The sequence below is a fragment of the Sarcophilus harrisii genome, chromosome 5, assembly GCF_902635505.1.
Source record: "Sarcophilus harrisii chromosome 5, mSarHar1.11, whole genome shotgun sequence".
Classification (NCBI taxonomy): Eukaryota; Metazoa; Chordata; class Mammalia; order Dasyuromorphia; family Dasyuridae; genus Sarcophilus; species Sarcophilus harrisii.
Window position 1 is genome coordinate 83,517,861 of NC_045430.1, and position 15,040 is coordinate 83,532,900.

The window sequence follows — 15,040 nt, forward strand, 5'->3', positions numbered from 1 at the left end:
CTCATCTATTAAAAGACCCAAAACCTAGCAGGCTGAAGGAAACAACTGCCATGTTTTCCTTCCAGGGTTGAATCTACGATATTATTATCTCCAAAACCAGAAGGTAATTTTAGAGCTTAAAGATTCTCTCGTCCCCCTTAGAGATGCTCCTGACTATATACAACCTCACCCTGTCATTCTGTCCTAGAGGTTCCCAGTGTTAGTTGATAGGATTCAGTGGTAGGAACCGGTAGAGTGTACTGAGAATTCTAGGACCCACCGAATAAATGTATTTACTTTTTCTAACGGATACCGGTTTGCTACTTCATAGGGTTAATGACTTGTCTGCTACTGTGAATCTCTGGGCTCCTGCCTGGATTGTAGGAACACCTCGGAGAGTAAACCTTCCTTTTCATTCTTGGCTTTTAGCTTATTTTCCTTAGGGCAAATTTCAGTATCCTGAAGGATACTAAGAACTAAGGCTTTCCACTGAGGGCATCTAGGGGTCCTTTAAATGAAGAGAGCTTTGTGACAGAGAATAGTTATATGCCAGAAAATAATGCATGCACTTTTCTATATGGGATAGTCTATAGGAGAATTCTCGGGGTGGAGCAATTTCAAAGAACTGCTTTCATCTAGCTAGTCTTCTCTACCCCCTAACCCCCCTCCTCCCCCATTTCTCTTAGCTCCATATGGTTTTCATTACACTCACTCCCACGTCTGGAAAGGGGAGGAGGGAAGGGGCTATACAGCACCCCATCCCACTTCTCGGGACCCGAAGATAATGGGGCGGGGGGGGGGGGACGGGACAATGCGGGAGAAGAGCAGAGGCAAGCAAGGAGGAGAGGAATGCCTTTTCTCCGGCCTCAAAGCCCCCAGACTCTAATTCCACATTTCCCCGTTCTGAATAGCCCCCGCGCAACTCTTGGAATGGACTGGTGGGCGGTGTGCTGGAGGTTAGAGGGACCCGGCGCGCGCTCTCTACTTTCACTGGGTCTGCATTCCCTGGAGGTTGGGGCATTTCCTGTCAGGGTGGGGTGGGGGCGGGGTGAGACTTGAGCAAATAAGACTTCCCCCTTCACCTTCCCCAAACCCCAGTCAGCAGCGAGGGGCGGAGGTTGCCCTCCAGAGGGTGGGGGGCGCCCTGGAACGCCAGCGCCGGCGCGTGCGTGGGCGGACCCTCCCCCTCCCCTCGGGTTATTTTTGGGGCCTGAGCTGCCAGCCGCCGGCCCCGGGTTTCCACGTGCCCCCCTTCCAGCCCACGCTCCCCATGACGCACATCCTTCCACCCCCGCAGCCTCGGGCTCTCGGCGCCCCCTCCCTGCCTCCTTCCCTCCCACCCGGACGCCCTCCGGAGGCGCCGCAGCCCTGGGCGAGCGAGGAGGAAGGAGGCCCGGGTCGTGGGCTCGGGAGCGGGCTGGGGAAGCGGGGTCGCCCCTTGCACTCGCCGCCTCGCCGCCTGTGTAGGGCCCGCGCACAGCTTGCTGGGGCGGGGGAGAGCTGTTAGCCCTAGAACGTTCTAAAGAAACGGCGGGAGCTTGCCCCTACCGAGGGGGTAAACTGCGGCCCGGGGAGGAGAGCGGCGAGAGTTATTTGGCGCGCCCTGGGACCGTGAGCCAGTGCGGCTGCCTCTCGGGAGTGTGTCGCTGTCCGAGTGACTCTGTTGTTCCAGAAGCGTGCCTTTGTTCCTGTGTGTGGCTTTTAAGTTATTTTTCAAAATCAATGAATTGTCAGGCTCCACCTTGGGCCAGAGCCGCCCCCGCAGCCAGAGCTGCTGAGATGTCTGTTCTCCTCCTCCCCCTCTCACCATCCTCCAATTCTCCTCCTACTCCTTTCCTCTGAGAACAAGGATTTTCCAGACCTGAGAAAAGGGAGAGACAAAGAAACAAAACTGGGCCCTAAGAAGCCTCGTAGAGACACAGAGACCAAATTAGACGCTTTTAAAGGAACCCAATGAAAACATTTTCTTTTATAACCTTTTCCTCTTCCCTAATCCCTAAACCACTTTCTTGCCTCATTGGGGAAAAGGCCCTTTTTTTTCCCCCCCTCTAAAGCTCCATTTCAATTGGTTTTCAAAGCAGAAACGTGAGCTTTCCTTTTTTTTTAATCAATTTGTTATTTTCGTATAATGTGAAATTTATTGGGAAATAGGTACTATTCGTTCTCTCCTTTACTGCCTCTTCTAATTTAACTCGTTTTAGTAAATGTTTATTTAGTAAATAAAACTCATTTATTAAATAACTTCTCCGTCAGTACTGGTTTGCAAAAGATAATGCTGGATAAGAGAGTATGGGAATATGAGATAAAAATAAATAGCCACCGTTTAGGAAACAGCACTTTGTAGGTACTTAAAGGAATTGCAAGAAAAGTGTTAAGTGGATTCTTGAGGAGAAAGTGCTATTAATGATATAGGGAATCTGGAAGGCTTTCTGGAGGAGGTGGTGTTTAATTAAGCCAAAGCTAAGATTTTAAGAGCTTAGGGTAGGTGGAAGAGGGTATTCCAGACATAGGAAATAGCGTGTGCAAGAAGGAATGGGGAAATAATAATAAATAACATTAATGGAGTGTACCATGTGCTATGTGCTTTACGATTATCTTTTGACTCTTTGGACAACTTTGGGAAGTAGGTGTTATTATGATCCTCATTTTACAGATAAGGAAACAAAAGCAGATTAAGTGACTTTTCCAGGGTCATGAGACCCCTTTTTCTTGTTTGTTTTTGTAAATTTTGTTTTCCCAATCACGTAGGAAAAAAAATACAATTTTCAATATTTATCTTTTATAAGATTTTGAGTTATAAATTTCTTCTCCCTCCTTTCCAAGATGGCAAGCAGTCTGATATAGGTTATACAATCTGCATTCAGTCACACAGCATTTAGGAAATGCTAGTTATCAATACCATAAGGAAAGCAGAAAACTGGGGAAATTTTTTTGCAAACTTTTTTTGCAAATATCTCTGATAAAAGCCTAATTTCTCAAATGTAGAGAGAACTGAGTCAAATTTACAAAAATATAAGTCATCTTCCAAGTGATAAATGGCCAAAAGATAGGAACAGAGTTTTCAGGTGAAATAAAAGCTTTCTATAATCACATGAAAAAATGCTCCAAATCACTATTGATCAGAGAACTGCACTTTTCAGCGTGGCTAATATAACAAAAACTGGGATACTACTGTTTGGTGGAGTTGTGAACTGATTCAACCATTCTGGAGAGCAATTTGGAACTATGCCCAAAGGTTTATGAAACTATACATATTAATCCAGTAATGCCATTACTAGATCTATATCCTAAAGATATCTTAAGAAAGGAGAAATGATCTATTTGTACAAAAATATTTTGTGGTCGCTAAAAGCTGAAAATCAAAGAGATGCCTATCAGTTAGGGAATGGCTAAACAAGCCGTGGTGTATGATTGTAATGGAATAATATTGAGCTGTAAGAAATGACAAACAGGATTATATCAGAAAAAACCTGGGAAAACTTACATGAACCGATGCATAATGAAGTGAATAGAACAAGGAGAATGTTGTGCAGAGTAACAGCAATTTTGTGCAATGAAGAATTGTGAATTACTTAGTATTCTCAGCAATACAATGAACCAAGAAAATTCCAAAGGATTAATGATGAAGCATACTCTCTGCCTTAAGAAAGAACTAATATTGACTCAATACAGACTGAAACATGCTGTTTTTTTTCTTTTATTCATTATTGCCTTTATTTTTGTACAAAATGACTAATATGGAAATATTTTACATAATTGCACATATATAACATCTGCTTACTGTCTCAGAGAAGGGGAGGAAAGGGAAGGAAAGAGGAAGGGATAGATAGAATTTGGAACTTAATTAAAATTTGAAAAAAAATATTTTTAAATGCTGTTTGTTCAAAACTCTAGCTTTGTGTGAGTACTTTACAAAGAAGGAAGGCAATTTAGAGAACAGGGATCTAGGATCTTCAAACTCATTTTTCTAGGAAAACACTCAAAGAAAAGTAACAAAAGGGAAAAAAAAAGTGTTAGAGGAGAAATGGGCAGGGAAACAAATAAAAAACATTACCAAACCAGTCTCATTATTTAGATCTCACTGGAATGTATACTCCCTCCAGTGGTTCAGATGAGACATGCCTATTAGCAAAATATTGTTTAACCCCCCGCCCCCCAAATGTGTATATTAATAAATAATATGCATGAACTATTATGCATTATGTATGTTATATAAAATATATGCAAAACAGTTCAAAGGATGACAATAAAATGAGCAATCTTTTAAAAATTATCTTATTTGTAGTACAAAAAAATCTTTTCTCTTTGAAGCAATACATTTAAACATACTTAACTTTTGAAAAATCCTTATGTGGGTCCTGGTGGATGGGGCAGATTTATAAATAATAATTGTGGTAATAATTATTCAATTATTTGTTCATTATATCTAGGCAAACAGATGAATTTCTTTTTTTAAAGACACTTTTTGTTTTGAATACACCGTACCAGAAAATAGTAGATCATAAATCAATGAATGTAACAACTTTTCAATTGGTATCTTGTTTTTAGTTATATGTAATATAAAAATAACCAACAAAAATAAATCATCTCCACTTTAAACTCAGGGGAAAGCTTCTGTATTGCTCCATTCCTTTTTCTTTACATAGTTCTGCTTAATGAATGATATCTGACCTTAATTTCTTATTAAGATTTGGATATTTTACTTCTCTCTTTGTATGAGGGAGGTGAGTTTGGTCAGACAGGAGAGTACACAGCTTAGGGCCAAGTGGCAAAGGGTTTTAAATGCCAAACAGAAATGTATGTGTGATCTTAGAAGTTTTATTGAGGTTTTGAGGTTTTATTGAGCCATGGATTATTATCTTTGGAGTTTTATTGAGGGAGAGAGGATAGTCAGATTTACACTTCAAGAAAATTACTTTTTCAGGTGCATGGAGGATAGATTATAATGGGGAGAGGCTTGAAACAGGAAAATATCTATAAGGCTATTTTAATAGTCTACTGAAATGTAGATTATTGTATTCATACATGGAATAGAGTGCCAGACCTGGAGACAGGAAGACATCCTCCAGAGTTCAAATCTGGCCTCAAATACTTATTATGTGGCCCTGGGCCACTATGTGACTGGGCAAGTCACATACTTATCCATCCTCTGGTTCCTCTGTTGTAAAATGAGTTGAAGAAGGAAATGGCAACCACTCCACTATTCTTGCCAAGGAAATCCCAAATGAGGTCATGAAGGAAATACAATATGTGCACCTAAACTAGAATGGTAGCTGTGCAAGAAGAGAGATGTTCTAAGTATGACACCCAGTTGGATATGTAGAGTGAGAGAAAGTGAGAAGTTGATGACAAGTTTTCAACCTGGATGGTTAGAAGGGTGAGTTTTTGGGGAAAGATACTGTAATAAGATCTGAAAGGTAGATCAAGAAATTTATCTGTGCCTGCTCATCCTTTGCAACTTACTCCCCTAAACAACAACCAAAAAAAGGCAGGGGGATGACTGGCTTTCTCAGGAAGGATAAGATTCAGGGGTACATTGTCTTGGTAAATGTTTAAGCACTAGGGAGTCAGGAGGAGGGGAAGACAGTGCACATAAAATACTTTTAAATTTAAACTGCATTGTTAAAATTTTCTCCATTTTAAAAGTCTAGATAATCAACAAAATAGAAATCAAAACTTGATTTGTAGTTTGCTGATTTCCCAGGTATAAATATTGCACTAAAAATAACAGGTTCTTTCTAGCCTAAGCTGACTCCAGCATACTCCAGATAGCATGCAACTCTTCTTCTTACCCTCTGATCGATTGATTTTGCAGAGCCCTTGGGTTTATACCATGGCTCCATACTTTCCTTTAGCTATTTTGAATCTTTGCTAAAGATAAGCTCTCCCCCCACCCCCACCCCAAGTACAGTTCCAGCAATGGTGAATCTGTAGAGGACTAACCTAGGAACAGAGAAGCTCATCGCCAGTTAACAGCCTAGTTAACTAATTAACAACTATGTAACTAACAGCCTCTTTATGGGAAAGGTAACCTATGAAGTAAGGCCAAGACTTTAAATGATAACCACTTTTCAAAAATAAATTTTTAATTTGGAGCCAAAATGGAAAATTACCCTGGTTTGATCCTAGACTTAGTGATGATTAACTTTGGGCCATTTTCAAAAATTCTAATTTACCCTCAAAAGATAAAGATTTTCACTAAAAGGATTATTCAAGAGAAGGCATCCTATACTCTAAAGACAATTATTAAGAGGAACTTCCAAAATATTCTGAGCAATGGAATAAATATGTATTTATTTCTCTCAAGGATATTGTTAAAAACCTGACATTTACAAAGTATGTTTAACATTTGTTTGGAAGGGATTATTAGTTAGTACTCTTTTGAATTAAAAAGCTTTAGTAATATATTGGTTTCATTTTTTTATAATCATACTTTATGATTTTAGAGTCACTGGACTTTTGCATATATAAAAGCAGATTGGCTTATTCACAGATTATATCATCTTACTTTGCAAATGTTAATTTTCTTGGAATTCTCTCAGAAGGCCTGTTTCAGGGAGAGTCATGATGAAGCATAATGGAAGAATGTTGGAGAGACTTTGGAGCATGTGTAGACAGTCTGTCACTAGTTCTGGTCTAACTCAGTGGTTAGAAGAAGGCTTTTTATTTAAACAAAAAGGTGCACATCTGGAACTGGGGGTGCTTTTAACAAGGAACTAGCTTCGGTAATTTTTGTTCTTGGCTACCCTGCACTTGGTTTGACTTTTTTTTTTTTGGCTGAGGCAATTGGGGTTAAGTAACTTGCCCAAGGTCACACAACTAGGAAGTGTTAAGTGTCTGAGGTCATATTTGAACTGGGGTCCTCCTGACTTTCAGGGGCTGGTGCTCTATCTACTGCACCACCCAGCTGCCCCTTTGGTTTGATTTTCTTGAGCATCATAGTCTCACAATGGGTTTTCAGCCAGCTCAACATTGATGACTCAAGGAACAAGGAGTGACATTCATAGCTGACCTTTGGGATCTAACCCAATAGTAGTTAAGATGAAGACCCTTCTGTCAATTGTGCCCAATCTGGATATGAATCTTGTGTGAACAATGCTGTGTAGGCACTTGAACTAAGTTTGAGCTCACTTTCCTCAGAGCCTAAGGTAGGATAGGAGGTGACTGCTCCCTCCTGATTTGTTGAATGGTAGGGGAGGAAACATTTATATTTTTGTTATATCTGAAAAGTAACTATTCCTTTTTAAAAAACTAGTTGATGTTAAGCGGTTAAATAAAACTGGTTGCTGTTGGCTAACTTTGGGAGGAACACAACCATAGGATCTGAAGCTTCTGGCATAAAATAGGGTTGGAAACATCCAGCTTTGGAGCCATATAAGGTTGGAGAAATCTTATGATCTGGCCCTGTCAAGGTAGGTGATGATGAACTGAAATCTAGGTACAACATCCTACTGTTAGAGTTTTTAGGTTAAAAATTTTGCATGGCCTGCAAATGATGCTATAAATGTATAAATAGCCTTTGACAGAAAAAAAAAAAAAAAAAGGTTACTCACCCCTGGCATAAAGAAACAAATCCTTTTGAATCTTGACTTTCATGATAGGAGATTAAACCAGGTAGAGCTATACTAAGGGTGAGGGGAGGAAAGATATTTTCCAGTAAGCTTTTTTTCATCTTCAACAAATCCTGCCCTAAGCACCAGGAATACAAATGCAAGCTGAAATAGATTTCCTGCCCTTCAGAAGGTTACATTCTTATGAGGAAAGACAACGCATGAAAGGAAGCATAAAGGAAGGGTAGTTAATGCCAGAAGCACGATTAAGAAAATCCCAGTGCAATCTGGAGAAGGAAGACATGGGTGGCCCCCTTCCTAAATGAAGTTTGGGGAGGAGCTGTCCAATCGAAGAGAGAGGAATGGGGGGTCAAGAGTACTTCTGATTTGTGAACTCCAGGGCTGAAGTGAGCTTCAGGTTTCTAAGGTGTAGTGGAGGAAATCTGGATGGAGTCATACCATATAAGCTAATATCTATATTTAGCATTAATAGTGCTTAATAGTTAAATTTAATAATAGTTAAAAACTTAATAGAAAACCTTCTGTGAAAGAAAGAAAGAAGGAGCAAAACCAGTCATGGAATTACAGATTTTATAGTTAGAAGGGATCTTATTTTGTATATGGAGTGTCCCAAAAGTCTCAATGCTGTTTTAAGCTACTAATGTTTAAACCAAGTTTCTATGACCATACAGGAATAAGAAGCAAAATTCACTGAAGGCTACACAATTATATGTGGTATTAGCCTATTCAGAGCTTATAAATCATTCATTCATTCAATACAAATTTATTAAGCCCCTAGTGCATCTAGATACTCTAGTTGAAAAGATAAGATAATTACATATGAAACAGGGTAAATAATGTTAGGGGAAATAATTGTCAAGTAAGTGATGGATAATAAATACATTAGACGTACCAAAGAAAGAATAGATCACTTCATATGAAGAAGGTTGCATTGAAAACATGAAATTTGAGTTAGCCCTTAAGGTATGGGTAGGATTCAGTTCAGGACATTCAGGAAAGGATATTCAGGGCTCTTTTGAGATCTCTTGACAGCTTCTCTGGATAGATTGGGTTATAGAAAGATTGAAGGGAAAGCCCCAAGTGAAGGAGACAAGACTTTGAAGGAGACAATAAAGGATTTGGACTTTAACGCCTGGCTGCATTTGGGGTGATTACTGAATTGAAACAAGGCTGCCTCCAGAGACCCCAAGAAAACCTCAACAAGAGAATATTACATTTTAGAGAAAAATATTACAGGAATGGATTCAAAAGATGTATGGAAGTAGAATAGATAATATTTGGCAATAGTTTAGATGGGGGAGGGGGAGTAAGAGAACATAAAGAATAGAGAGTGATATTGAAGTTTTGAACCATTGGTACTAGAAAGATGGTGGAAATAGTAAAGTTTGGATAAGGGGCAGGTTTAGTTCTGTTTTGGAAATGTTGAATTTGAGATGTCTGTAGCAAAGTTTCTTAAACTGTGGATTTGACCCCATATAGAGTCCTGTAACTGAATGTGGGAGTCTCAAAAAAAATTAGGCAATAGTAAAAGATATCAAATATTCCACCAAGATTTAATTCTTTATGTAAAAATAAATGAGCACATTCATCTCATTAGTATGCAATTTTTCTTTCATCTTTAGTAAATGGTAAAATTATATGTACATCAAAGAATTGTTTTAAAATAAATTTCTTTATGATTTATAATCAGTAAATGTTTAATTACTATACCTTTTTATATACCTATTACTTGGAATCTTAAAAATTTTTCTCCAATAAAAAAGGGTTGGAAAAATTTAAAAAGCCCTAGTCTATAGGACATATAGTGAAGGTATCTAAGCTCAGGAGAGATATTCAAACTGAATATGTTGATTTGGTAGCAATTTGCATAGTAATAATTGAGCTGCTATAGGAATGAGTGAGATTTCCTTTAGAGGCAATATGGAGAAGAGAGGTCCATGGATGGAATCTTGAAAGACACACTTAGGGTGTGGGAAATAGATTCTGATCCAGCAAAGGAGCAAAGGAAACTGAGCAGGAGGAGGAAAAGAACCAAGAGAGCAATGCCATAAAAGCCTGGGCAGGAGACATTATCCAGGAGGATTAGATAGTCAAGTATTCAAGCTGCAGAGAAATCAATAAGGATAAGGCTAGAGAAAAGTTTATTGAATTTAGCAATTAAGAGATTGTTGGTAATCTTGCAGAAAACTATTTCAGTTGAATGGTAGTATTGAAAGGTAGACTGCAATGAATTTAGAAATGAATGGGAGGTTAGAAAGTTGAGGCAGTAACTTATAAAGGCTTTTTCTAGGAGTTTAGGAATGAGGAAAGTTATAGGTGAAGAACTTGAGATAATTGATAGCAAGTTCAAGTGAAGTTGGCAGCTAGATAGCAGAGTGTATAAAAGGCAGTGGGCCTGACTGGACGCAGAGACAGGAATACTAGAGTTCAAATCTTAATAGCTTTGATAAAAAAGCTTTATAAACTTGATAAAAAACTTTGAAAAAAAATTTTACTATTTTCTTCAGTTTCCTCATCAGTAAAAAAGTTAGCCCCTACTCTTCTGGCTTATTATAAGGATATCATGAGAAGATCCCTCAATGGGCTTTTGTTTATGTAGGTTATATCTATTAACATTTACCTTTTTAGATATAAAACATTAGTATTGTTATATAAAATTTTGACCTTTTAGACTCTTTGAAAGAGTCTCAGGGACCCCCAGAGATTTATGGTATTGATGTTTGAGAGTAACTGGTTTGTAGTATAATCTGTGGCCTAGGGCTTCCCAAACTCAGGATTCACCTGGACTGGGCAGACCTTAAAAGATCATTATCTCTTTTTGGCTCATTGTGTCCCTGCCCAGAATTTCCCTTAGGAAATAGTTGTAAATGTTCATATCTAGTCTTTCTCAAATACTGATTGGTAACAGAACTCTCAGCTTGAATATAAGCATTTGTGGTAATGAATATTGGATGGAAGACACCTTTGTTTACCCTACAGAAAATGCAAAAGTCACAAAAGACTAACAAAGAATCTATAAAGAATTATAGGAAATACAGAAGCCAATAAGCTTCCCTCTATTCTTCACAGATTTGAACTTAAGGTCGCCAGCAGGACAAAATTCTGACATTCTACTGGAATTCATGTCTCCCACAGGATTTTATACTCTCCATTCCAGACTCACAGTGCCACCTTGTGGTTTAGATTTTCCTGAAAGGAAACCATCTCTTTGCATGGACAGCCCTCTTTTCATTTGGGCTTTCAGTGTCCAATAGTGAAGGAGAGCAAAATATAGTTTTTTTTGCTCTTCTCTGTTCCACTTTTAAGTCTCATACCAACATGTGAAGTCATGTGGTTGATTCTCTTCCATATACCAAAAGGCCTGGTTAGGAACTCAGAATGACTCAGGAACTCCTTTTTTTGCTCTAGAAGGTCAGATGTTTAACCTTTCAAACTTGGAGTTATTCTAGAAGCAATCACCAAGTGTGGCTTTGCCCAAAAATTATCTCTTTCCTTCTAGAATACTAAGTTAAGGAAGCTTGCTGCCTAGAAAATTTCACTCTTCTAGCTAGGTGATTGGGGTCCAGGAATATTATCCATCAACTCCATTCTTTGGAACACAGACAAGCATATGTTGATTTTTGTTATATACTTTTGCTGGACCTGTTGCTCCTCTGAGTGCAAAATGCAGCTGTGATCTCTCAGGCTGGGAAAGTTCTCTTTTTTTAGATCCTGGTCTATGTTTACAGAGAGAAACAGAACAGTAGAAAGGACCAAGAAATCTTAAATCCAAGAACTTCCCTTAAGCCACTTGAACAAACTCATGTAGTTTACCATGTTACTTCTTTAGAAAGGCAGGTACTTCTTAGAAGGTGAGGGAAGTAGATGGAGAAATCCCCTCTCCACCTATTTGCAATTGGAAGAGTAAAAAGGCGCAAGAGAAAAGATGAAGGGGAAGAAAAGCAGAAAATAGACTGGGGGCTGATATTCAGTGATGGCTACTTTTACCAAAAGATTATCCTCCTAAGAGTTCTAGTAAACCAAATCATCTTTTTTTTTTTTTCAGTTCAATAAACCTCATGTGTTTACTTCTTCCTATGTTCTAGGCACTATCTTAAATGAGGAGGACAACCAAAACACAAGACAGTCTCTACCTTCAAAGACTTACTTTTTTCAGTGGGGAAGATAATATATAAAGAACTGAAAATGGAGGAAGCTATCCACTGTTCAAGCTAAGGATGCTATTGAAAGCTGGAAAGTCAGAAGCATAGCTGGATGAGGAATAAAGATTGGCTGACCTGTGCCCTCTCCTGAAATCCAGGTCCCAGGAGAAATTTCCTAAAATGCCAGTGAGACAGTAAAGGGATGTTCTAGAGTGAAGAGGCTGAGTGGTCATATTAACTCCAGGAAGAAGAGAAAGATTACATAGGTAATGACAGACTGAAGATAAGCGAGGTGATCATCTTTAATATGTGAATCATCTTTGATATTTTTTTAAATTATGTTTTATATATGTATATATCCATGTATATATGTATATATTATATATATAATTTCAATCAGCAAAAATCTGCCTTCTCTTCTTCCCATGTCCCCTTCCCTCTCTCCCCAACTGAAAGCAAGGGAAAAACAAAACTCCTTTTACAGATATGGTCAAGCAAAACAAATTTCAACATATGCCAAGTCCAAAAAATGTCTTATTCCATATTTTGTGTTCTGCCCTTTACTTTTCTACCAGGCTGCATATCTCATCATTAGCTTTCGGAAATCATGTTGGTAATTATACTGATTGAGTTCCTAATTTTTTCTAAGTTGTATGTTTTTACTACATTGTTGTCACTGTATAAAAAGTTTTCCTGGTTTTATACTCTCTACTCTGTGTCAGTTCATGTAAATTTTCTTAGATTTCTCAGAAATCACTTCTTTCTTCTTTCTTATAGCACATATGTTTCATCATGTTTATATACTATAACTTGTTTAGCCATTCCCCAATTGATGGGCACCTTCTTACATTCTCATTCTCTGCCGCCTTAGTGAGGTGTTTGTACCCACAACTTGTGTTTGTGTGTGTTGTGCGTATATATTTGTGTTTATGTGTATATAGTCTTCTTCTTTTGACCAATTCAGATAGGAGTGAGATTCAAGTTTCAACTGCTTTCTCCATTCCCTTCTCCTTACTCATACAGATATCAACTTGGTAATCCTGAGTATGTAATATAATTTTCCCCAATTTTCTTTTTGCTTCCTTTTTAGTGTCTTTCTCTTCCTTTCTTTTTCCATTATTCTCCTAAGATCAAGACATTGCAGAATGATTCCTAGGCCTTGCCTAATTAGATTCTTCTATGATCCCTGAGAGGGTTCAGGGGGGACAGATAACATCTTCCATATTAGAATGTAACAGTTTATTCTTTTATGGTTCTCAGGAGCAGTATATTGCTGCTAGACTCAGACACCACTATCAGCCTGCTGGAAAGCTCTTGTAGCTGAGCAAGAACTGCAGATTTTCCTTTAGTTTGGGATCCCTGCTCTGCTTATTCCTTGGATAAAATAATTGTATAATTATGTATGCATATATTCCATTTGACATATATTTTACCATGTTTCATATATATTGTATTGCTTGCTGTCTGGGGGAGGTGGGAGGTGGGGAAGGGGATTGGAACATAAGGTTTTGCAAGGGCTAATGTTGAAAAATTATCCATGCATACATATGTTTTGAAAATTAAAAAGTTTTAATTTTAAAAAAAGGCTTAGGCTGCTAGAAGCTAGGAACTTAGACCCTGCTTTGTTTCTGGGATTTGAGCCACACTGCCTCTGCATGCTTCTGAACTTTGTAAACAGCCAGAATTTACATGGGATTGGGAAGAGAGATTGTGGTAGTTTGGCAGAGTTTCCATTTGTCACCTTACCCTGTTGAAGTATCCTTCTGTGGATCTAAGTGTGCCTTGTCTAGGTTTGGGGTCTCTTTTTGCCCCATTGAACAGGTTCTTCCTTCACTGGAAAGTTTCCTGTGCACTCTTGGCTAGACCCCATTCCCAATGTCTACTTTTCTATCTAAATGTCTACCTATTCTTGGGATAAAAACTACTCACTGTGACTTTTTTTTGGATTTTTACATCAGGTGAATTTTGTAGACCTATTTGTAGGTGTTTTGGAAGAGAAGAGACTCTACAGCTTCATGCTATTGTGTCATCTTATCTCTGAGATACGTTTTTCTATGGGAAGGACTTTTGGTCAAGATAGTTGCTGAGTAGGAGGCAGATCGTTCATTTCCCACATAGATTCCAGAGTGAGTTTTATAGGTGAAAAAGTATGATCATGGGTCACAGTGTGGTCAAAGGTACAACCATTTCTGTGGGAAGTTGAGATATGTAGAAGATAAGGTTATAGAAGTTGATTAGATTGGTGAATTGGGAAGCCAGGGTGATTGAAAATCAACACAACAATAAACAATCACTTTAGCTCAGATCACTTTATACAGGACATCTAATCTGATCCTTATCCCATCTTACAGATGGAGAACCTGAGACTCAAGGGAGGTTAAGTGATATAATAATGGTCAAAGAAATGGTAAGTGATGGGTTGAAATTTAAACTTGGGTTTTCCTGATTCCCAAGTCTACCCTTCATCCATTGCACATCAAGGGATGTCTGGGAGAGGAAGATTGTGTTAGCAAATGAGCTCTTTGAAAAATGAGGGAGAATAGGGGGATGGCAGATAACTGCAACAAAGGTCTATATAGTATGCTCTTTGAGTGCAGACTGTTTCACTTTTCTATTTGTATCCTCAGTAACACAATGCTTGCCCATAATAAATGCTTGATTGACTGATTGATGGGTTAGGGTGATAGGGAGGATGAGAGGACCATCAAAGGACAGATTGCTAATTGACCACAGCACACAGGTAGTGTTTGGAAGCAGAAGTGAAGAGTCAGAAGTGTCCCTTTCTGAATTCTTGAGTATGTGTATGTGTGTATGGGAGGGTGAGGTTGGGCAGAAGTGGAAAGACAGAGAGACAGTCAGAAAAAGAGACAGAAAGACAGACAAAGACAGAGAGAGAAAAGGAGAAGAGCGAGACACACACAGAGAAACAGAGACAGAGAAAAAGAGAAGTGAGAGACATACAGAGACACAGATAAGAGGCAGAGAGAGAGGGAGACAGAGACTGAAAGAAAGAGACAGAGACAGACAAAGACTGAGAGAAAGAGACAGAGAGACAGACAAAGACAGAGAAAAAGAGTGAGAGACACACAGAGACAGAGAAAAAGAGAAGTGAGAGACATACAGAGACACAGATAAGAGGCAGAGATAGAGGGAGACAGAGACTGAGAGAAAGAGACAGAGAGACAGACAGAGACAGAGAGACAAAGACAGAAAAAGAGTGAGAGACACACAGAGACAAAGAGAAGTGAGAGACATACAGAGACACAGATAAGAGGCAGAGATAGAGGGAGACAGAGACTGAGAGAAAGAGACAGAGACACAAAGACAGAGAAAAAGATTGAGACAAAC